Genomic DNA, 25,908 nt, shown 5'->3' with positions numbered 1-25,908 from the left:
TTGTAGGTGGAGTAGGGTCTATCCACATAGTATGATTTAAAGGGATTCAGCCTAGGTTTGAGGGGTAGCTAGGTGGCACAGTGCATAGAGTGCCAGGTCTGGAGTCAGGAAAACTCATCTTCATGAGTTTAAATCCCACTTCAGACACTTGATAGCTGTGTGACCTTGGGCAGGTCATTTAAACTTGTTTGCCTCAGTTTCCTAATCTGTAAAATGAGCTGAAGAAGGAAATGGCAAACCACTCCAGTATCTTTGTCAAGAAAACCTCAAACAGAGTCAGGAAGAGTCAAACATGACTGAAAAGACACAACAACAGTCTGGGTTTGAGGGTCCGGTTTTGATTCCTGCCTCTGTTGCATGCTACCTGTGTGTCCCTTGGCAAGTCACTTTTCCTCTTTGACCCTTACTATCCTTATGCAACATGTCAGAGTTGAGCTAGGTCTGCTTTACCTCAAAAATCTCTAAATCTATCATTCTATTCTCCTTTATCTTGAAGCTTCAAATCAATGAAATTCAACCAACTGTGGCAAACACCTACTTATTAAATACACAAATAAATAAATAAATGGTAATTTGAGGAAAGAGGGCAGTAATTGCAATGATCCCTGTTAAAGGAAAATTCTACTTTGAGAAGTCTAACATGAAGGTGTCATTGCTTACTCATAATTCAGTGTAAAAGAAAGCTACAGGGTGGCATCTCATCTATTAACCAAGCTGATGACATGATGAGGGAAAGTCCTGTTTACTACAGCTTACTCTGGCAGGTTTTGCAGAATGGATTGCAGGGGCAGAGTGTGTTATGGATTATCCTGAGTCTTGCTCATGATTCCCATGACAAGAACAAATACTAAGTCTTCCTTTTCATCATGCAGTAGATAAGGTCTGCAACTTCTCTTTCCTCTCATTACTCATTAAGAACTACTATGGTATAGTGGAAAGAGGACTAGCTCTGATAGCCATTACTTGAGTGACCTTGGGCAAATGATTTAACCTTACTGGGCCTCAGTTTCCTCTTCTGAAAAGTCTGGGGGTTGGAATTTTTTTCCAGTAGCAACAAGATGGTAGGAAAGTGGATGCCTACCAATGGGGAAATTGCTGAACCACTTTGTCACATGTTATGGTACATTATTATACTGTAAGAAATGACCAATATGAAGAATTTGCAGAAACTTGGGAAGACTTATATGATTTGATGCAGAACGAGGTAAGTGGAACTAAGAGAACAAGTTATGCAATGAGCACAATAATGTCAAAGGGGATAATATTGAAATCCTTCAAAATTTTGATCAGTGCAGTGACTCATCCTGATTTGAGGACTCATAATGGAGTATGCCTTATGGAATCATAGACCTAGAATTGGGGGGGGGGAGACTTTAGAGGCCATTTAGTCCAATCCTTTAACTTGACAGATAAGGAAACTGAGACACATCAATGTTAAGTAGCTCCAGTGCTTAGCACAATTTCTGGTACATAGTAGGTGCTTAAAAGGGCACCTTGATTTGACTTGCCCAACGTCACTCAGAGAGTAAATTATAGACGCAAGGATTTGAACCTAGGTCTTATGACCCCCAAATCAGAGATCTTTCTGATGTGCTGTATTTTCTCTCCCTTCTCTGCAGAGAGTATGTATACTCTAGAGTGGAATAAAGCACACATTAAAAAATATGACCAGAATGTTGGTTTGTTTTGCTTAATTGTACATATTTGTTATAAAGGTGATGGGAAATGAAGGCAAGTCATCATTGGAAAATAACAGTAATGTTTAAAAATTATCAGTAAAATGTTTAAAAATAAAATTGGGAAATGTTGACTAGATGACTTTTCAAGTCCCTTTCAGCTCTAAATATTTGACCAAAAAACCTCACTTTTTGTATAAATAGTATTAAAATTGGTGCCCGTTTTCCTGGAAAGGACTCTGTAATGTATGACTAACCCTGACTTTGGGTAGAATTTGAATTTTTTCCCTTCCTTTCTATTTGTTCTGTATTTTGTTTATGAGCTTCTTTGTGTGTTCATGAATCCAGGAGAGGTCCTAACTTCACTATTCTGCAGCACAGAAGGGAGGTCCAGCCTTATTTATTTATTTACTTTTCAGTTTGAGAGGCATGTTTGCTTTGCCTTGTTTTGAAATCAATAAAAAACATGCTGCTAACCCAAGTCTTGTAGACAGTAATAGTCTCTTGGATATAGTGATAAGCTCTGGCATTTCACTTAGGGGTGGACTATAAATCATCAGAATACCATTTAGGTGGTTAGTATCAGGGTATGAATGCCAATATTAGCAGTCAGATGTCTTTCTGTGTGGAGAAAATTAGGTCCATTCTGAGCCACTTCCCTGGGGAGGTAGTAAGATGAAATGGTTACTCTTCTTTGTTTTCTCTACCTTACAAGTTGATTGCATCTCAGAATCAAACCTTTCTTACCTGATTCCCAATCTTTCTCATGCCTGTCAATCATTTGCACCCCTACCTTCTCTTCATATACCTACCATTAAAATTTTGTGATGTTCTGGAAAATCTGCATGTTCTGCCTTCAGAAACACCCTTCTAGAGCTGACTTCTGTTGGATTTTGTTATTGTGTACTGGAGCATCTTTTTCCATGTCAACCTGGGACCCGGCAATACTGACTTCAGGTCAGACCCATATGTACTCCTACAAAGTGAATGTGGAGACCAGTAGAAGAATGTGGGTAGGTGTGTATTGGAGTGAGGCATGGTAAATCATGAAGCAGCTAGGTGGTGCAATGGAGTGCTGGACCTGGAATCAGGAAGACCTGATTTCAAATCCAGCCTTAGACACTAACTAGTTATGGAACTCTGGGCATTTCAATTAACCTCTTTCTGTCTCAATTTCCTCATCTGTATAATAATAACATCTTCCTCCCAATGTTGTTATGAGGATCAAATAATATTTGTAGAACACTTTGCAAATCTTAATGTGTTATAATGTCATATCATTGTAACACTGGAAAATAAGGTGCGTCTAATGACAATTAAATAAGCTAGGGGACATTTTTGCAGAATCTCTAGTGTTTTGAAGATTGTTTTGAAGAAAACACAACAAAATGTGAGCTACTATTATCTTTGAGTTCAATATCATAGGATCATAGATTTAGAACTGGAAGGGACCTTAGAGGTGATTAGGTCCAATCCCCTCATTTTACAGTGGGTCCCAAAAGACCAGAAACATTAAGTGGTTTGTCAATCCATCAGCTAGTGATGTTGGAATGAAGTTCAGAAGACAGATGAGAGTTGGATTTGGGAGTCATTTTTATAGATGTGATAGTTGAACCCATGGAAATCAATGAGATCACTAAGAGAGTGCAGAAAGAAAAGAAAAGAGGGTCTAAAACTAAGCCCTGAGGTGCACCAGTGAATGCCCAAGGGACAAGAATGCAAATGATCCTGCAAAAAAGACTGAGGACACAAGCAGTCAGACAGGTAAGGAGGTAGAGTTGCAGGTAAGAGCATTGTCACAAAAACCCAGAGACAAAAGAATATGCAGAAGGGAGTGGTGGTCAACATGTGAAACACTGAAGAGAAATTAAGAAGCAGGACATCTGAGAAAAGAGTAGTGGATGAAGCAATTAAGAAATAATTGGGGGCTGCAAGATTATGGATTCTCAAGTCCTTTTTCTTGGCTTTTACATTCAAATGCTTCTGACAATAAACCTCTCAGGCTCTGAGCTGTCCTATAAGCAAACCATGTAAGACAGTAGAGTTGAGAGGTTGATTTCATTGCACAGGTTCTTAATACATCAAGAGAGCTGCCATAGCCATGAATCCTGGAGCTTCACAGATGGAAGGGATCTTTGAGTATATTTAGCACAACCTTACTCCCAATACAAGAATCCTACTTCGGGGGCAGCTAGGTGGCGCAGTGATAGAGTACCAGCCCTGGAGTCAGGAGGACCTGAGTTCAAATCCAGCCTCAGACCACACATTTGACATTTACTAGCTGTGTGACCCTGGGCAAGTCACTTAACCCCAATTGCTTAAAGAAAACAAAACAAAAACACAAAACAAAACAAAAAAAGAAGTAATTGGTGACCTTAGAGAGAGCAGTTTCAGTCAAATGGTGTAGTTTGAAGCCCAATGATAAGAGGTGAAGAAGTATGTGAAAGATAAGATGATGAAAACAGAGAATGTAGGCAATTATGTTTTCCCCTAGGAATTTGGTTGTGAAAAGGAAGAAAGATAAAGGATAATAACTTCAGGGTACATCAAGGTCAAGTGAACAGATTTTTTCTAAAAAAATTCTTTAAATTTCTTTGTTATTTAGGATAGGGAAAAGATCTAGGAGTGTTTGTAAGCAGTAGGAAAGGAATCAGTGGTTAAGGGAAAATGGAAAGTTTTTGAGGGTGAAGAAAGGTTTCCAGAGGAAATGGCCTCAATGTTTTCTATGAAGCAGAGGTGCTCAGCTAAAACTGAAAGGGGAGGGTGCAGTGAGGGTGACATGTGGAGAGAAGACAAGTTTTGGAACAGCTGTATGGGGGAATGAGATAGAGAGTCAATCAAGGAAGAGTAAAAGGATTGGCATGTAACAGTGAGGGACCAGTTGAGATTAGATAATATGTTTGTAGTGGACCAAGTCAGCATAGTTGTGACTATTTAAATCATTGAAAAAGGCTTTTGCAAAGAGCCCATGCCAGCCTCCAGTGGGACCCCAAAAACTTCATCTGGTTAAATATAGATGAATTATTTTTTTTTTGCAAAAAATAAAATAAAAATAATCAAGTCATTAGTCCCATGTTTCTCTCTTCCCCATCTTATTTTCATATATATTAGGGCTATGTAGAGAGCATCCAGAATCATACCAGCCCCCATGCTCTGGCCCACAAATGTGACAGCTGTATGTGTACCTGTGCCTTGGGAAAAAGGACTTCAAGAAGAAAGAACTCAAATGCTGTCAGCAGAATTTCCCATGTCACATTGGTGTCTCATTATGCTGCTTTGTAGGGAAGATAAAAGACCCAAGGAAAGCAAAGATAGTTTTCTCTGAGTTTGTCCATTTGTCTCAGGGCACATGGCAATAACATGGCAGATTTAGACAGAACTGACTGCTATAATACTAGAAAACTGAGCTCAATAAACAAGTAAAACATAGTTTCTCACACCAAAATCATAAGATTCCCTTCCTCAATGCACGAGCTCCTATATATTTTTATTCCGACTGTTTTCCATCAGTCTCTCCACAGACTCCCTTATCTTCCACATGCCCTTCCTCCCATAGAAAACAACTGAGTATAAATAATGGGTAAAGGTCATTTAGATCAAATGATGCTATCCATGCAAAAACCAACAAACACATAGAATGATCATTATGAACTCTAGCTTTCTCTCCACAAAAACAGTTTCTACTGGAAACCATCAGGAGGAATTGTGGTCTAAAGGATGGTGACTGGGACTTGAAGTTAAAAGATTGGGTGCAAGACCTGCCTTTGGTTCTTACAAGTCTACTAGCCTAGGATTAGTCATTTCACCTCCTCAAGACTCAGTTTTCTCAAGATATTGGAAATACTAATATGGTACAGCCTAGTCCACAGAATTGTCATAAAAAATACAGTGCTTTGCACAAAACAGGTGCTTAATATCCATTTGTTTAATTGAATTGGGGGAAAGTACCTAGTAAATCTTAAATCACCACAGAAATCTGAATGTATTATTCTAATTTGGTTTTCCTTCTACTTCTCTGGCTAGCCCTACTCTTCTGATTTGATAGATTGTTGTCTGTGTCCCACTCCTTCCCTCCTTGCCTCCCTACCAACTGTAAGTATACAGCAAGGCTTTGTCCTGAGTCCTCTTCTCTCTTTCTCTTTCTCTCTCCCTCTCTCTCTCTCCACTCCTTTGGTGATCTCATTAGCTTCCCTGGGTTTAATTATCATTTCTATTCAGATCACTTACAGATATCCAGGCCTAGACCCCTAGTCTAAAAGCTCCAGAGTCATACCACCAATCACCCAATGGACATCTCCAATTGGATGTCCTGTAACCATCTCAAACTCAACATATTCAAAATAGAGCTCATTATCTTTTCCCATAACCTCACCCTTCTTCCTAATGTCCCAATGACACACCATCCTTCTAGTGATTCAGGTTTATAAACTTAGTCATATTTAGCTCCTAACTTCCCGTTACCCCCTGTTGACCCTGTAGTCAACCAGTTACTAAGACTTGCCAATTTTACCTCCACAGCATTCCTTTCTTCTGCCCTGTTCTTTCCTCTTACATGTTAGTTCATGGCTAGTCCATGTTTCCTGGAATCTTTGCAAAAGCCTCCTAACTGGCCTTCTTGCCTCTGGTCTCTCGCCTCTCCAATCCATCTTCTAAACAGTTGCCAAATTTATATTTTTAAAGTATGGTTCTCATCAGGCTCAAGAAACTTCAGTAGCCCTCCATTGTCTCTAGGATCAAATAAAAAAATTTTATTTATCATTTCAAGCCCTTTATAGTCTTATTTAATTCTACCTTTCCAGAATTAATAATAACTAACATTTTTTAGTGCTTTAAGATATGCAAAGCACTTCACAAATATTATCTCATTTTATCCTCACAATGACCCAGGGAGGTAGGTGCTATTATTACCCTCAGTCAGTCAATAAACATTTATTAAGCATCTGCTATGTGGCAAGCACTGCACTAAGCACTGGGAGTGCAGAGAAGGTAAAAGATAGTTCCTGCTCTCAAGGGACTCTCAGTCTAATATACAAATTAATATTAACAAACAAGTTATATATAGAATAAATTGGAAATTATCAACGGGAGAGAGGCACTAAAATTTAGGGGAATTGGAAAGATTTCTTGGAGAACATGGGATTTTAGCTAGAATTTGAAAGATATTACAGATGAAGAAACTGAGGCAAACAGACATTTTATATGACTTGCCCAGACTCATACAGCTAGTATCTGAGGCAGAAATTGAACTCAGATATTTCTTCATTGTGCCACCTAGCTACCATTTATCCCCTCTATGTCCTATCCAAACCAGGTTATTTCCTGTTCCTCGTAAAATATATGACCCTCCATTTTACAACTTTGTGTCTTTGCACAAGGATCCATGGAAAACAATCTCTTCTTCCTTCTCTCTCTTAAAAGCCCTAGACTCAATTTATACTCCTGCCTAAGATATTTCCCTTTTCCTTCAGATGCTGGTGACTCACACTATCCATGCCTGAAGAATTACCAGTTATCAGTTATTTTGCATTTATTTACCTCATATATATTTTGTATCTACCTGTATGTATACATATTATTTCCTCTGATCATCAACTTGAAGTCATTTTTGTCTTTCTAACCCTAGATCCTAAAACGTGTAATAAATACTTATTGATTAGGTCAACATCACCAACATTATTATCATCATCATCAATAATAGTCTTAGGTTACAAGTCAAACAACTGTGGTAGAATGGGTCATATATCAGAGTTGGAACATAAAGTGACTTGTCTAGAATCAGTAAGTGTAAGATCCAGAATTCAAAACCAATCTTCTGATTTGAATTTCAAGGCACCTTCTGCTCCACCCTGATGCCTCTCTGCACAGCAAGCTGCCTCTCTATACATCACATTGTCTTTCTACAACTGGGTAGAATTTGATTCTCAAAGTTACTGAGCAAAGGTTCAAAGAACAGCAGGATGGGGAAGCAATAGGAAGACTGGTCTGGCTTAATGCAAACATCATAAAGCAGACCAGGTGTAACAGGTCCTTGTTGGTAGTCTTAAAACCAGAGAAGCTCAGACTTGGCCCCATAGGCAACCTAGAATCATAGAAATAGGGGATTATTGAGTCTAGAAAGCAGGAGGAAAGACTATAGAACTTTCTTCAAATATCTCCATGAGTACTAGAAAAAGACAGGAAGCAGAGGAATCTATTTACTGTAACTGATCCCATGTGAAACTATTTATTCATAACACAGTCTAAATTTTTCTTTTTTGTCAGCAAACTAGTAACCTACCACAAGCTGTTAATTAATTCCTTAGACTGTGCCTCTAGCAGAAGACTTCCTAATGCAGAAAGAAAAAAAAGCCACAACTCACTAAGCAGTACACGCAAGTAATGAAAAACGACAGGGATACATAAAATCAAAAGCCGACATAGTCTTCCAGCCAGCAGCACAGGAGAGCTAATTGCAAAATGGCCAACTCCCTGCTTCAAGCAGCGAAATGCTCAGGCTGGGAGGATGCATGGTAAAGCCACTTTCTGAGACAGTTACTGGGGGAGGATTCAGCCAAATGAAGCTTACTTAGATTCTCTAAATAGTGAGATGAAATGCTGAGCTGTAGCACCATGGGAAACCTCTAGCACAGAAATCAAGAAGAAATATTGAGATTAGTCCTGGGGACATTCACAGTGCCTACAATCCGGGGCCTTCTGACATGGGCAGCTAGGTGGCACTGTGGATAGAGTGCCTGGGCATGGAGTCAAGAAGACCTGAGTTTAAACGTGGCCTCATACACTTACTATTTGTGTGACCCTGGGCAAGTCATTTAACCTTGTTTGCTTCAGTTTCCTCACCTATAAAATGAGCTGGAGAAGTATCTTTGCCATGAAAACCCCAAATGGGGTCACAAAGAGCCGAACATGACTGAAAAACAACAACAGACATTTCCAAACAGCCATTGTTGCAATGCACACTGAAGCCACTCAATGATATCATTTTCTGGGTCCAGGCTATAAGATCATGTTCCATTTGAAATGAGGGCCATCCCTCCCCCAAATTATGAAGTTTATCTTCCAGACTCTCTTTTGCATGCCCTTTTCCTTGTCTGTATTGTGCCAGGGTTCAAAATGGCCCCAGGGTCTGTCTGCCTCAGGTCTCTCCTTGATCTAATCCATCCTCCATTTGACTGCCAAAAGGATTTGCATAAAGTGCTGGTCTGATCTCATCACCCTCTCTATTCAATAAACTCGAGTGGTGCCTTCTTTGACCCCAGGGTCAAATTCATAATCCTGTTTGGTGTTCAAAGCTTTTCATAACCTCTTTCCCCCTTCCTTTCTAGTCTTCTAACAACATACTCCCCACCGCATATTCTTCAATCCAGTGACACTGGCCTCCTTGCTGTTCTGTGAAGAAGACATTGCATCTCTTGGCTCTGGGCATTTTATCCAGCTGTCCTCCTGGAATTCTCTCCCTCCTCATCTGTACCTGCTGGCCTCACTGGCTTCCTTCAAGTCCCAACTAAAATCTCGTATTCTACAGCAGGCCTGCACAACGTTCGCCTGCCAAAGAATTTCCACAGCCTGTGAAAAATGTAGGGTTGCCACTGCCCACTCTCCTGTTTGTCATGTGACCTGCAGCAACGAGCCATCGTCAGTCTGTCTCTAGTCTAACCTATGATGAAGAAGTTTAGCCTATTGGTATTTTGGCCCCTACCTCTTGCCAAGTTGTGCGGATCTGTTCTGCAGGAAGCCTTTCCCGGTATCTCTTAAATCTAAAAGCTTAAATCTTCCTTTCTTAATTAGATTTATTTATCCCATTTTTTCTTGTTTGTACTTATTTGTTTGCTTGTTGTTTCCTCCATTAGATTGTGTGCTCCTTGAGGGCAAGGATTGTCTTTTGCCTCCTCCTGATCAGCCACAGTTAAACATACCATACCCTGATTTCAATATTGTAATGTCATTGGTCTTCTGATTGAAGGACAAACAACATTCCCAATATTTAGCATAGTGCTTGCACATAATAGGTGCTTAATAAATGTTTATTGACTGACTGAATATCCAAACCTGCTCTTAGGTCAATAAAGGCTTTGACAAATTCATTCACACTTCAGAGTAAATGACTAGTAGCTACAGAAAGCATTACCTTTCCAAGGAGATTTGCATTTAAATAGGACACAAGTTTTTTACATAAATTTTCATTTATCTGTGAGCTAGTGAAAGAGGGACCAAAGTATGATGATGGGCAGAGCTGAGAGAATTTCTCTGTACTCTTGAATGTCACTTGACAGAAACAAAAAAAAATCCCTTCTCTTGATCTTGACCTCAGGCTATCATCCTATATCTTTCTTCCCTTTCATAAACTCCAAAAAAGAAAAAAAAAAGCTCTCTATACTCTGTCCTCAGACAGAGCTCACCTCTTTGCCTTCATCTCCTTTTCTTCAACACATTTCTTGACCCCTTACCCTCTGGCTTCCAATGACACCATTTGGCTGAAACTACTCTTTTCAAGGTCACCAATGATTTATTAATTGCTACATCCAATATCCTTTCTCAGTCCTCCCGTTTCTTAATTATTCTACAGTGTTTGACACTGCTGACCGCCTCTTCCATCTGTGTATCCTCTTGTCTCTAGATTTTTGTGACAAGGCTCTCACCTGGTGTTCTACCTCCCTATTTGTCTGACTGCTTGTCCTCAATCTCTTTTGGAGGATCATTATCCATGTACTTCCCCCTGTGTGTACCCCAGGGTTTGGTACTGGACCCTCTTTTTTCTGTCTCTGTACTCTTTTAGTGATCTCATCAATGTCCGTGGGTTCACCCATCTCCTTTAAAGTGATGACTCCCAAATCCAACCCTTATCTCTCTTCTGAGCTCCCCCAAGCTCCTGAGTTCCAACTGCCCAATTCATATCTCTACCTAGATTTGCTATAGACATGTCAAACTCAGTATGTCCCAAATAAAGCTCATTATTGTCCGCCTTCCTCCCTCAAACTAATTTCTCCTCTCATCTCCCCATTTCTTTTTTTTTTTTCCTGCTTAGGCAGTTGGAGTTAAGTGATTTGCTAGTAAGTGTCAAGTATCTGCGGCCAGATTTGAACTCAGGTCCTCCTGACTCCAAGGCTGGAGCTCTATCCACTGCGCCACCTAGCTGTCCCTCTAACTCCTTATTTCTAATGAAGCCATCACTATTCTTCTCACCCTGATTTGAAACTTCAGAGTCACCCTTAAGTCCTCTCTCCCTCACACTCACTATCAAATCAGTTGTCAAATTCTGTCAATTCTCCAAAATCTCTTGTATTCATCCCCTTCTGCCCATTCATGCGGCCATCATTGTAGTTCAGATTCTCTTCACCTCCAGCCTGGACCATTGTAATAGCATCCTAATTGGTTTTCCTGACTCTGGCCTCAATTTTCTCTGATTCATCCTTTTAAACAATTCCACGTTGATATCCTCAAAGCATGGCTTTGACCATTTCACACACTCCACCACCCACTTGCTCAAAAAACTTCAGGGACTTACTGTTGCTTGTAGGATAAAACGCAAATTCCTTTAGCATTCAAAGCTCTGTAAAATTTGGCTACAACTTATCTCTCCAGACTGATTTCCCATCACTCCCCCTCATGACCATTTTGTTCCAGCCAGACTTGCCCATCGATTTTCTATATACTTGCCATTCCAGCTTTTGGCGTTATGCCTTCCTACAGGCTGTACCCCATCCCCGGAATGCTAGCCCTCCTCATCTGTGCTAAGAAGACAAGTTACCTTTAGAGCTCAGCTCAGGTTCTACCTCCTACAAGAAGCTTTCTTGATTTGTTGGTGACTTGCCTCACCTGAATTACTTTTATTTATTCTTAATTCACCTATCTTGTACACAAGGTGTTCACTAGCAGAATGTAAGATCCTTGAGGTTAGTGACTGTTTTTTTCCTTTGTATCTATCCCCTGGGCTTGGCACCTAGTAAATGCTTAAAATATCTATTGAGTTGCACTAAATAACTCACATTTCTATGACACTATAGGCTTTGCCAAGTGCTTTCCTTGAAATCCAGTAAGGTAGGTAGATGGAGAATGTAAATATCATCACCATCTTTCTTTGATAGATGAGAAACTGTAATCCACAAAGGCACAGGGACTTGTCCAAGGTCATACTGTAGTAAGTGTCAGTCTGGATTTTAATCCAGATATCTCCTTGGTTCAAGTTCAGCTCCATTTCCACTCTGCCATGTTGTCTTTCTTAAGTGCTAAAATGTATTTCAGCGTTCCTGACCAATTACCACCCAGAGGAGGGTTTGGACTATTTTCAATATGCAGCTAGGTTTACCCATGAAAATGTTTTCTTGGATCTTAAAATGTTGGTGCTCCTGCCAGAGAAATGTTACTTTGATCAATTAATCAGTTAATTAAATACTTATTGAGTATTTGCTATTTGCCCAGTCCTATTCTGGGTGCCCTGTAGAGTACATAAGACATTATCCCTACCCTCAAAGCACTCACAGTCTAGCATAGGAGAAACACAAGAAACAACACAAAACTTTGCAACAGACAACCATTTCACAGCACTAAATGAAGTGTCACAGATATTTGATTAGAGAATGTCAGAGTTAAATCGAGTCTTAGAACACAGAACACAGGGACAGCTAGGTGGTGCAGTAGATAGAGCACCAGCCCTAGAGTCAGGAGGACCTGAATCCACATCTGGCCTTAGACATTTGACTCTTACTAGTTGTGTAATCCTGGGCATTTAACCACAATTGCCTCCACTTTTTGAGCTAGAAAAGACCTTATAATAGGAGAGGGAATTCCAGGGAAAGGCAGTCAGGTGTGGAGGGAAGGAACAGCTACTATGAAGTTGTTTGCAATTATTATTTACTAATTGAGCTATAAAAGAGTCCTCTTGACACCACTGATTGTGATATGACATGATAGTATAAGATCCGACTCCTGGATATAGATTTGATTGAACAGGAGGTTGATGCTTGAGTTTGTGAAGTAGAATGAGGTGTGAGAGATCAGAGACACAAACAGAGAGAAAAGAGTGTGAATTGGTTATTTAGTGCATAGTAGAATGGATGCTTGATAGTAGAGAGCAAATGTGAGAGCATTTCGGTTTAGAACCACAAAGTCTAACCAGGGGTGGGGAACCTGTGGCCTCAAGGCTACATATGTACAGCCCTTTAACTGAATCCAAACTTCACAGAACAAACCCTCTCAATAAAAAGATTTGTTCTACAAAACTTGAACTCGGTCAAAAGGCCGCACCCAAGGACCTAGAAGGACACCTGTGGCCTTCAATGTTTAATGTATGTCAATGAGAGTGTAGTGTGTTAAATATTCTACATTTGAAATAAGGGAATGAGTCTTGAGTTGTGGGTTCATAGCTGTGGATTCTCGGATAATACAGAGATAGGGGTTTCCTGCTTACATATTTGGTTGGAAAGATTGTGGGATACAAGTCTGTTTCGGTCCATTGAAGCTTTCTTGCAACTTATAAGTACTTTCAGAATGGAATCAGATATTTAGTCAGTAAATTCTTAAAGGAGTTGGCTTGAATTGTATCATGTATCAACTCATATTAGGGAAAATTTCAGGCTTAAGAGACATGGGGGTGGAAACAAGGGAGAAATTCAACCAGAGTAGGAGCCAATATTTGGGCAGCAGATGATACCTCCAAAGCCAGGGTATTTGCCTGACATTTTGTATGAATCTCTTCAAGCTTGTTACCGGAAGGAGAGGGTCAATCGTAAGTTTTTTTTAAAAGAGGCTTCCCCTAAACTTTGTTTCATAAGCTCTTTGTTACTTCTCTTAGCCAATGGGTAGGAAATTTAGGAAATTTACCCTCCACAGCAAGTTAGGTGAGATGATGACTATGGGTTTTATAGGGAGTGATGTAGGATTTCACCCCAGCATCTAGTTCCTCCTTATAGATGAGAATCAGAACCCAAAGAGGACTTCCCCTTGTTGGATCTATCTTTTGAAAGATGAAATTATTATTACAGCAGGTTATGGGGTACTAGCTGCTCTAATTTCTGTAGAGAGAGAACTCCAGGAGATGCTTTTATCTTCTATTCTGCCAGGCTTATGATCTGTTTCCAGAATACCTCATCTATCCTTTAAAAAATGTTATTTATTTAGTTTTCAACATTCACTTCCACAAGATTTTGAGTCTGAGTTTTCAATTTTCTCCCTCTCCCTCCTTCCCCTCTTGCCTACCCAAGACAGTGAACAATCTGATATTGGCTCTACATATACATTCATATTAAACACATTTTCACATTAGTCATGTTGTAAAGAAGAATTAGAACCAATAGGGGGAACCAAGAAAAAGAAGAAACAAAATGAAACAACAACAAAAGAGAGCAAATAGCGTACTTTGATTTGCATTCAGACTCTATAGTTCTTTTTTCTGGATGTGGATAGCATTTTCCATCATGCTGTCCACATCATGCTGAGTCTTTTGGAGATGTCTTAGATCCTTTCATTGCTGAGAAGAGCTAAGTCTATCAAAGTTAGTCATGGTACAATGTGGCTGTTGCTGTGTACAATGTTCTCCTGGTTCTGCTCACTTCACTCAGCATCATTTCCTTGTATTCACTGTGCCACCTACTGCCCCAGACTGTAGTAAATAATAATAATAATATCATGGTTATTTCTTCTTCTACTCGTCTTTACCCAAATGTCCCCCACTATGCTAGTTCCTGGATTTCATTAATAGCATACTTTCATGATAGGCAATATAGTACCCTTTCATGTATTCTATTTTTTAAAAAATAAGATATACTCATGCAGAATCATAATCTTGTCATGGGTCTCATCAAATAACATTTCAATGATACTTTGAGGTCAGATTGTATCCTTGTGCTAGGACTTTAGGTTGCTCTTGCTTGCTGCTTAAACACTGAACATTTTTATATAGACATTGGAGGTATCCTCGTTTTTGATTTTGACTCCTGTGAACTTTTTTGCTTCTCAACTACTACTATTCTTTCATTTTGGTTACCCTTTATGATATCTAGCTTGATAGATATACAAAGGCACTTTTCTTACTCTCCCCCCTCCCCTTTTAAAACTTAAAGCCCCTTTGATTAAAATCACAAGATATACATTGTTCTTGACCTTCATGTGTACATTTCATTCCTGCTGTTATTTCTATATTTTAAGCTGTGATACAATAATTCATATCCCATGTCCTGGTACCACCTTCTCCTTATCCACCTTGACACTTCCTAAATCAACTTTTCTCTTTTGTATTGCTTCCCTTTAATGAGAAATAGTGATGAAAATGTGACTTTTGCCCTACTGATCTTGAATTTCTTACCCAAGATTTTGTAATCTTTGGCAACATTTTTTTCAAGGTTTTTTCTTATTTGTGTTCACAGGAACCACCAGAATCAGGTAATGATCATCCCTTTGGACAACTCTCGGGAGGTTCTTTGTTATGATTCAAATGCTGGAAAAGGTTACCTTTCTGTTATTATCAAGTCCATAATTAGCTACCTCAAATTTCCCTCTGCACTTCAAATTGTTTTTCAACTTGTTTTTCATATTGAAGTCCTGCTTTTTAAAGGAACTTTTAATTTATTGATCATTGGAAGGGTGGAGAGGTAATTCTTAGATTCTTTTCTAGTCCTTATCTTCTCTTTTAGGAGGGAGCCCAGCCTACACTTTGAGTAGACTAGTTACTTGGCTGTGTCCTAAACACAAACATTTTACACAATGCAAATCCCTGCAAAATTTAACCTGCTATTCTTAATGATTGACATCTCTAGCCTTGCCTTTCAAACTGTTCATGGTTATTTACAAATCAACTCCTAAATATTTCATTAATACCTTTTTATCATCCCTTATTCTTTTATGCTCAATCACTATGCCTTAATAACTTTAAGTCAAATCATCTTTCTTCTTCTCTCACTAAACTCTTAATTTGTCTTTTATTAATTTGTTTACTTACATTTTCTTGTTTATCATATACCAACTACTTTCTTCTCCTTAATCCTTCTCTTCAAATACTTTCTCCTTAATCCTTTTACTCCTTCAGATTGGGGCCTTCTCTTTTAATCTGAGTTTTCTCCTTCAATTTTTCCTCAAGTTCACCCAAATTTCTTCCAATAAATCCTCTTCATATTCGATCTTCGGACTTTCTCCCCCAAGTTTAAAGCCCTTCAAATACACTTTAAGTTTTCCCCTCTTTTTCTTATTCAGCTCAATTCCATTTCCTTTTCCATCCCTTTCTGCAACAATACTTTCACTTTTGGGAGATAGAACTGGAAAGCCAAATATAAAAATATATATTGATTTAATTTGGAGTTTCCTATTAAGTTCTTCATAGAATTTCCATTCCTCCTTATTCTCTGTAACAGATGTCACCACACAAATTGCAATTATTTTCATGGTGGTCTTTTTATAAATGTATTGCGGCACTCATGATAAGTGAAATGAACAAATGTCCCATGAAATGCTGTTTCTTATTGCCTTCTGGGTGCACAATAAAACCCAATTCTTCTAACTCCTTTATTTGTCTCTCCAAGGATAATCTAACCTGTGAGTGATCATTCCATTTAGCTGCCACTTGTCATATGACTCAGCCCTTCTAGTAATATGTCTCCTTGTTGTCCATTGGACAAGGATCTCAAAATTAGGGCATCAATGATTACATTAATTCTAATTGACAGTCTGTAAATTGCAGTTCTTAGTATTGTTTATACTCTTGTCTTCTATTCCCCCATTATCACTGCAGAAATGGGAGGGAGGCACATAAAGGACTAAGGGCTACTTTCTATTTTAATTTGTTTCATACATTGCCATGCCAAAGGAATTCATTACCAAGTTTTACTGCTTATCAATTTCTCTTTACAGAGCTAGGCTGGTCTTCAGAAAGCCAATATTATCTATTGCCAGAACCATGCTTGGGGCCATGATAACAGGGTAATTAGAACCTGATAGAGATTGTGCTTCATTGACTTAGCCTTTGAGAAATCAGGGTCACTTCCATACTACAATGAAGAATTGGATTGTCTTTGCAGAATATTTATGCTTATCAATTTTACGGATGACACAAAGCTAAGAGGAGTGGTTAGCATGTTTTATGAAAGAGTCACTATCCCAAAAGATATCAACAGACTAGATGTCAGGCCAATTCGAAGGAACTTAAATTGAATAAGGATAAATAGAGAGTCTTATACTTGGATTAAAAAAATCAACTTTGCGTGGTTAGATAACAGTTGATTTTTGAAAAATATCAGATTTTATAAAATATCAGTTTTTAGTTTTTAGTGATCAGAGTTTTAGTGACTGTGAATCATTAGTACAGTATGGAAGCTATAAAACTAAAGTGATATGAAGTTTCATTAAGAAACACATAGGTAATAATTACTTGGTTCTCTGTCCTTATCAGGCCACATCTGGAATGTTGTATTCCGTTGTGGACATCAGATTCTAAGAAGGTTATTGATAAATCCATAAGTCATGCTCTGATGCCTAATCGTGGTGAGAAAGTAATCCTTGGTGCCCAAAAGTCCAACAAAGCATGAGTTGTGGTAGGTTTTATAATACTGAAAAGCCTTCTACAACAAATCTTGTAAAAGACTGAGTCTGATTTCTTAGCACTTCCCTAAGAAAGGAAACATTCATCACACCAAGCTTGCTACTTGGTGAGAAATTCTTTGAACAAGACAAGGGGACCGGCTCTGAAATCAGAGAACTAAGGTTAAATACCACCTCTGATATTACCTATTTGACCTTTGAGAAGTTACAACATCTTTGGGCTTCAGTTTCCTCATATGGAAAATGAGAGGTTGGATGAGATGGACTCTGACATCCTATCATGCTCTGAATCTATTGTCCTATAACTAATGATGCTAGTTTAAGTGCTATTTCATAAGAATAAGGATTTTAGAGCAGCAAGGGACCTTAGAAGTCCAATTTAAGGTCTCAGTTTCCCCAAATACACATGGCAGAAAAAAAGATATAAAACTTTTTTCTAACAGATAAGGTTCACTGATTTATTGCCTCTTAGAGCTACTTGGATGAAAGTTACCTTGATAAGAAAAAATGTCATAGTTAAATTGGGGCAATGCTGGTTGCCAAGACCCAAGTCAGTCCATGGGGAATTGCTCAGTGGTAGAGCTCAGCAAATGAGTTTATATGCTTGCATGTGACCATTTGTTCTCATAGAACTTGATTTACTTTTGAGTTGTATTTGGCTGATTGGCCTCCCTCTACAATGAAACTAGTTATTAATCCTTTTTTTATCACTAGCTATTATTCTGTAACGTCGTATAAAAACCCCAGGAACTGCATTTTCTGAAGGGTAATACATTTGTGAATGGTGGAGTTATGCTGCTGTAATTGAGGCTGAACTAAAATAATAGGAATCAAGGGAGAAATTTGGACAGGAATTTTGGAAAGAGAAATTTATGTGCAGCTGAATGAAGGTGGTTTTAATATTCAACAGGTTAAGCAGAGAATCCACTGATAGTCCAATGCGTAGCTCAGAAATGCCAAAAAAGATATGTGTTCATCTATGCATTTCCTATCATAGTTAATTGGACATTTGCTTATTCCTACCTTGAAGACTTTTGAAAATTACAATTGCTGAGGACTAGATATGATTTTAGCTATGTTATAAAGTCACATATAAGGGCAACTTAAAGAAATCAAAATAGTTTTTACCCATTTCTGAATTTCATGCATAGTCAGAGAAAGAGTCAAATACAGGGTCAGCCCAAAGCAGAATTGTGAATTAGGTAAATTGTACTTTCCAGGGTTGTCATACAGAGTCATTCACTTGATCGATGAGCTCCTGTGACCCCCTGTTAGCTACAGTATTAAATATAAAGTTCTCTGTTTGGCATTTAAAGCTCTTCATAACCAGACCTCTTCCTGTATTTCCAGCCTTCTTACATTTTATTCTTCCCTCCCTCCCACCATATACTTTACCACTGGCCTAGTTACTATTACCACCAAACATGGTGGTCTTCCATCTTCCACCTCAATGCCTTTGCACTGTCTATCTCCTATGCCTGGGATGCTCTCCCTCTTCACCCCTACCTCTGAGTTTGCTTGACTTCAGCTCATGTCTTATCTGGCCTTCCCCTCTGAGAAATCTGGTATCTCCCTTATTAAAGTACAAGTTCTTTGAGAGCAGATACTGTGTTTGTGCCTTTCCTTGTATCCCATTGCCTAGCATAGCTTAACACAGCCTCACATTATGGAGTTTCATATTCCTTCCTCTTTCTATGCCTTCCTTTCCATCAAAACTCTTCTGTCTTATATGTGTCTCTTCAAGGACGTGCTATCTGCTAGGGGGCTAATAGTAAGCACATTAATTGTTTATGTCTATTTGCGTGTTCCTCTTCACAGGCAAAATACTACATTCAAGTAGGAGGTCTCTGAAGGCAATGCCTTAACCAAAATGATGGGAATTTAAGGCACTGCCATGGATTAATCCTTAGACCTGCCTCTTTGGCCCCAAAGAAGAGAGGTGGGAAGAATGGCAGGGCATTCTAGGGAAGCAGTTGTCAGCTAAATATAAGGAGGAACCTGCTAACAGACCTACCATAAGTGCAATAAATGGGCTGTTCCCTTAGGGAATAAGGTCCTCTAGGCTGAAGGTCGTTAAGTGAAAGTTGGATGATCACATGCTGGGATATTGTAGAGGTGGCACAGTGGATAGGGTGCCAGGCCTGCCTGAAGTCAGGAAGACCTGAGTTCAAATCCAGCCTCAGATACTAGCTGTGTGATGCAGGACTTACCCTCTGTTTGCCTCAGTTTCCTCATCTGTAAAATGGGGATAACAATACCACCTACCTCCTTGTGTTATTGTGAAGATCAAATGAGATAATAATTGTAAAGAATTTAGCACGCCTGAAACATAGTAAATGCAAAATAAATATTAGCTATCATTATTAATTATCATCTTCATCATCATCATTGTTAAGGGCTAGATTTGGTCTCTAAGGTATCTTATGATCCATGTCTAAGGGTAGATGGAAGGTTCAATAAACACCTTCTCCTCTCAACCCTATCCTACTCCCCCAACTTCTTTATAAGGACTGGCTGGAATTTCATGAATTAGGGTTTCCTTCTAGGGCAGGAGCTGATATTAGTGTCATATAGCACCATGTGTCTTGTTGTAAGTCTCTTGCCCAGGTAGAAGGAGGATAAGAGAGTTATAATATAATATTTAGTCCAACTCCTTCATTTTACAATTGAGAAATCTGAGGCCCAGAGACTTTCAGTGGCTTCCCCAGAATCATATAGTTAGTATCAAAGCCTGGGTTTGAACTTAGGTTTTCTGATCTAATACCCTTTGCATTATACCACACTGCCTCCAAGGCTATGATGGGATTAGTCAAGGGTCTAGTTAGTGCTTGTATGTCCCAGGATGGTGCCAAAAAATAATCTAGCTAAATAAAAATGTTTGTCAGTGCTGAGTATATCAGGAACTATCGTCTGAGCTCTACATAAGAGCCCCTGGAACCCAAAAGAAAACATGGATTGAAATAAACTGCAGTTTTTAGTGTTGGTGTTCAATACACATAAGGAGCTTCATATGGTGTAACAAAGCCCAGGAACTTGGCAAAGTTCTTTTTTAGCAATGTCACATCATAATTCTCCCTTGATGAACACTTGTCTCTCTGATTCCTTCAATTTAGCATTCAAACTTAAAGGGATAATTGTTGCGAATGAGATGCTCTGTCTCTATCTTCATTGGTACCTATGGTTGTGGGGGTGGAAACGGGAGTTCTCTAATCCTCTGAAGCCCCCTGCAGCTCCACTCACAATTAAAATAATAGCAGGGTTCTGTATGAACTACATAGATCCATAGCCAGCCTTTCAGAGGGAGCAAAGCCAGATAAACATCAAGCTCACTCTCTTTTTGCTTTGAAACCACAGTTTTATTTAATGAAAGCTGAGCTTGGCTCATTTGATTATAAAACAGGTATGTTTAGAGCCTGTTTCTGGGCTGGGAGAAACTGCCAATTTTTCAGGGAGCTCCTAGAATGAAAATGTTTGGCAACATTCTCCACTTTGTCCAAATGGTTTGCATCCTATTTTGTTGTCTGATGGCTAGATGCTAATGGGTGCATGGGAGCAGAGTTCTGAGGGCAGGAGCTGAATGAATCACTGGAGACAACAAGGTGGGGACCCTACTTTAGTGGAAGTCAAAAGAGTGGGAGGAAGTGGATTTGCTTTCACTTGGAATAGGTCATTGTTACAGGAGTCTGCTTCAAATGAGTCAGGGCAGGAAGTGGACAAAAATGGTGTCATGCTTAGTACCACCCAACTAATGTTATTTCTGGTTTTTGGGAGAGTTCCTAAAATAATGGATCAGGGAAATTCTGTAGGAATAGTTCACTAGATTTTAGCAAAGCATTTGATAGAGTATAGTATGTTATTCATATAGGGAAGATGTAGTGATGTGTACTATAGAAGAAGTGTTAAATTCACACAGGCTGCAAGTGGTCTACAAAACTACAAAATGCAACCCAAACCAAATGAAAACATAATTGGAAAATGTTTAACAAAATAAACAAAAATATACAACATAGATAATGTTGGTTTGTGGTTTTCTAAGTCAATTTACATCTGGTAGTGATATGTTTTTTTTTTTTAATTTGACACTACCATGCTAGGTAATAGGGAAAATAAATGGATTTGGAACTGGTAGAACTGTCCTCCACAGTGGTCATTAATGATTCAATGACACTTTGGCAGGAGTGTTCTAGCAAAGTCCCAGGGATCTGTACTTGGCCCTGTGCTGTTTTAACATTTTTATCAGTGACTTGGATGAAGGCATAGATGGCATGTTCATCAGATTTGAAGATGACACAAAGCTGGGAGAGAGAGCTAACACATTGAATGACATGGTAAGGATCCAAAAAGTTCTGACAAATTAGATTATTGTACTGAATCTAATAAGATGAAATTCAATAGAGATACATCTTTCACTTGAGTACAAAATAATCAACTTCACAAATAAATCAGAAGGGACACAGAGAGTGATTTGTCAAAAAGATCTAAGGGTTTCAATGGATTGCAAGCTCAATATGTCATCAGTGTGATGTAGCAACCAAAAAAGCCAATATGATCTTAGCCTTCATTGAGGAATATAGTGTCTAGGACATCCCAAGCATGTGAAGAGGAATGGTCGTATGAGAACAATTTATCCCAATGGCCATGAATGCAGCTGAAGCAGGAGCTATGGAATGCTTAGAGCTTGGTCAGGCATCAAAGACGCCAAGGTCATCCACTGCATTTTGACCCATTGCCAGTCTTCTTGACTTTTGTTCTGCCACTGGACTTCAATAACTCTGGAAGAGTAGGGCTGACAACTTTATGCAATTCTGCCTCACTTAAATCCTTAAATCATTGAATAGCATGCTAACACATATGCATGTATGCATTAGAGAAGACACCAAAACAAATCTCTGAAGGAAGCTAAAGATGCTAAGAGGTGGAGGTGAGGAGAGAGAACTTTCTGTTTATGGAGGATAGCTAGTGCAAAAGTGTGGAAGCAGCGGTACTGATTTCAAGAAACAACAAGTTGACTAGATTGGTAGGAAGGGAGAAATCATGAAAGGGAATTATATAAAACCAAAATCATAATTGGGAGGCAGTTTGTGGAGGGTCTCAAATGGCAACATGCAGAGATTGTCTTTTATCCCAGAGGGAATAGCAAGCTATTATGAATATTTGAGGAGAGGAGTGATATGGCAAAGTCTGTGCTTTAGAAGAATCACTTATGCAGCTGTGTGATGAATTGATTGGAATGTGGCAAGACTTGAGGCATGAGGACCAATTAGAAGCTATTACAGTAGTTGAAAGGAGAGATGATATGGGATCAACCTAGGCTGAGGACAGTGTGAATGTAGAGAAAAGGATGATTTAGAGACGTGATAGTAGATGAACATGATTTGGCAAGTAATTAGATAGGAAAAGTGAAGAAGAAGGAGGGGTTGAGAACAACTCTGAGGTTGCCAACCTGGGTGTTCAGAAGGATGGCTGCATCTTCAAAAGAAATAGGGAAGTTTGGAGGAAGGACAGATTTAGGGGAAAAAAGATTAATCCCATTTTGGACATGTTCAATTTTAGATATGTGTGGGACAGCTGGGTAGAGGTATCCAACAGGAAATTGTTAAGGTGTTCATAAAAGGGAATTCATCTGGATGTACATTTGAGAGTCATCTGCATAGAGATGATAACTGAACCCTGGGGAGCAGGTGAGATCAACAAGGGGGAGGGCCTAGAGAGAAAGAGAAAAAAGGAGGACTTAGGACCAAGACTTAGAGGATAATCATGATTAAGAAGTAGGAGAAGGATAATGATCTAGCAAAGACTGAAAGTAAGGAACAGTCAGACAGGTAGAAGGAGAACCAGGAAAGAAAAGTGTCACAGAAGCTAAAAGATGAACATTGATAGTATCAGAAAGTATCAAGAGGTCAAGAATGAGGATTGAGAAAAAGCCTTGGGATTTTCCAATTAAGACATCAATGTTGGCCTTGGAAGGAGCAGTTTCAGTCAAGTGGTGGGATTGTAATGGGAAACACCCATTAGAATACAGAATTAGAATGCCTTAGAATACAGAACATAAAGTGTTTGAGGTATAAGGGACCAAAGGGCATTAAATTTATCTTGGCACAAAGTCAATTCCATTTTTAGTGTGTCAGTGAGAGGCAGAGAGTCTGAGTACAGATTTCTGGAGCTCATCCTGTGTTTGGACTGAGGGAATTAGTCTTTAGCTGTGGATTCATAGTGGTAGATTCTATGGTGAGCCAGGAGCAGGGATCCACTGCTAATATATTTGGTTGGAAAGATTGTGGGCTCTTGGGTTGTTTCAGTCCATTTCCACTTTCTTGAAAATTACAGGAGGTTTCATAATAGAAGGGGACCAGTAAGTGAAAGATGAAAAGAGTTGGCTCAAATTACAGCATACTTCAACTCACACAAAAGAAGGATGAAGGGTGGTGATACTGACACAGAAATGTAATAGCTGGAGCTGCAAACACCTCCAAAATGAGGGCCAGGAAAGGGTAAAGCCAAGGCAACTGCCATACCTTGAGCAGGAAGGTCTTAAGAGTCAGTGGTAGTTGTTCAGAGAAGGTGCCCCTAGACTTGACTTTTCAAGCTCTCGGTTGTTTCTCTGAGTCAATGGGTAGGGAATTTAGGTCCTTTGTTGGTTAGTTCTCTAGCAGGGTAGTTCAATGATGGAGGTAGTTACCATGTTTTTTTTATAGAGAACAAGGTGCCATTTCACTTAGGTTCTCCACCTTTAATATCATGTCGGGACTGGCTAGGTAAAACACATGCAATCATGGGGCATGGGAGTTTCTAGCAGTTTTCTGGAATTGGTGTAGACGAGTCAAGGGCCTGTGCTGAATTCAGTGGGGGGGCTAGAGTATGCACTCAGAGTCTATAAAGATATTCCCAGCTTCACCACAGGTGGAGTATTTATTCCAATGCAAATATTCATTCCAGGTGCAAATACCATTATTTCCACTTAGCCTACTGGACACTTCAGGCTCAGAAAGGGAAAATGCTTTGCCCACTTTCACATAGCTAATGATAATAGTTGATGGAACCAGAATTTGAATCCAAATCTTATGGGTCTGACTCTAGTCTTTTCCTACCTCACTATCCTGGTGCCATTCAATACTTACTTGTGTTTGATTAAATGATCAAGGAGATAGCTAATACTCATCAAGACCTTGTAGATAATGGCAAGAAGTGGGCAATATGGTGACTAGAGTATTCTGGGTTTTTTTTTTTTTTTGCTTCCTTTTTTAGAAAGTGAATCCAGGAGATATGAGGTGGAGCTTAGCTTACTTTTGGATGTTTATAGCTAGTTACAGATTCCTTTTCTTTATACTGATTATGGGGGCTTTCATGGTCTGGAATGTCCAGTTAATTAAAACCAGGGCAGGAGTCCTGGAGATGAGCAGTGCTACTCCACCTCAAGAATCTTCTAGGTTCCAAATCTCCCTTTGATGTCCCAAAGATAATCAGTACTCTTGATCTGCCAGGGCTTGGAAAACCTCTTATCCAAGACCAGATGCAAAACCAAGCATTTAGACAATCAAAAGATCAAAGACATTGATTATCCTGATCTCTTAGATAATTTTTCCCCATCCCCATTCATTCCCAGGATCATTACAGTTCTAGCATTTGTCTTTGTCTGGGGCTTTGCACTTTGATCAAATTAATTGAATAGTGAAGTGAAATGATGAGTTGTTTGCTGGTAGGTATGTTCGTATTTTGGGTTTCATTGAGATGCTTTCCTCTAGTTACTTAATCTCTCTGGGCCTCAGTTTCCTCATTTGTAAAATGAAGGAGCTGGATGACATGATCTCTGAGATGTCTTCTAGTTCTAGTTCTATGGTCCTAAAACCAACAAGAACCCCTAGAAAAGTGTGATACTGATTTACATGACAGCTTAGAGGACATGCTTTTTAAGATTCTACTTCACAGAATCCTGTTGTTGTGAATGAGATATTTCAGCTTGTTGGTTTAAATTCATCTTGACACCAAACAGCCCAAAACACAATCACAGCTGCTACCAAAAGATGCAATAAACACAGAGAAGTGTAGCCAAAGGAAAGGGGCAAGGGAGAAGGACCTTTGGTAACTTGCAGTAAATATGGGCAACTCATAGCTCTTGCGGTAATTCTAACACTAACTTTTCTCAGATACTCCCTGCTCAGGGATATCAGGGAGTACAGACGTCAGGAATTAGAAAGACAACCCATTTATAACATGTTATGGGGCAGTCAACGTAACATGTGGAACAACTTATGCAAAGAAGCATTTCTATAGGTCCTCATAATTCATCTGATTGTACAATAAAAGGATTTAATGTGTCTTATCTTTCAAAAGCTCGAGAGTTGTTTCAAATCAAGCAGCGCCTGTTAGAAACAAATCCTTGAGAAGAAAGCAGGCTGTCCATTCCACTTCCTTTCCTTCCTCTACAGGCACACCCTTCAGAAGCTTCTTAAAGGCAAAAAAATGCAAAATATTCAAATCAGTTCTAAATTTGTCTTTGTTAATATGTATGACACACTGGTTAGGAGATGAATTTCAAGTTGTTGTTTTCCACCAAATTGTTCAAATAATTAATATCCCCAGTGCTGTACAATGATAAATATTCATGACCATCAAATCCTATTGGGCTGCTTTTTGTCAATAGTTCTCTCCCATTAGACATTTTCTCATTCCGTTAGTAGTATTTTTCTTGCTGATGGCAAATGCTGAGATG

This window comes from Vombatus ursinus, unplaced genomic scaffold (genome assembly GCF_900497805.2).
Source record: "Vombatus ursinus unplaced genomic scaffold, bare-nosed wombat genome assembly UNPS02014786.1, whole genome shotgun sequence".
In the NCBI taxonomy this organism is placed as follows: Eukaryota; Metazoa; Chordata; class Mammalia; order Diprotodontia; family Vombatidae; genus Vombatus; species Vombatus ursinus.
The sequence above is the reverse complement of the archived record's forward strand: the minus strand, read 5'-3'. Positions refer to the sequence as shown.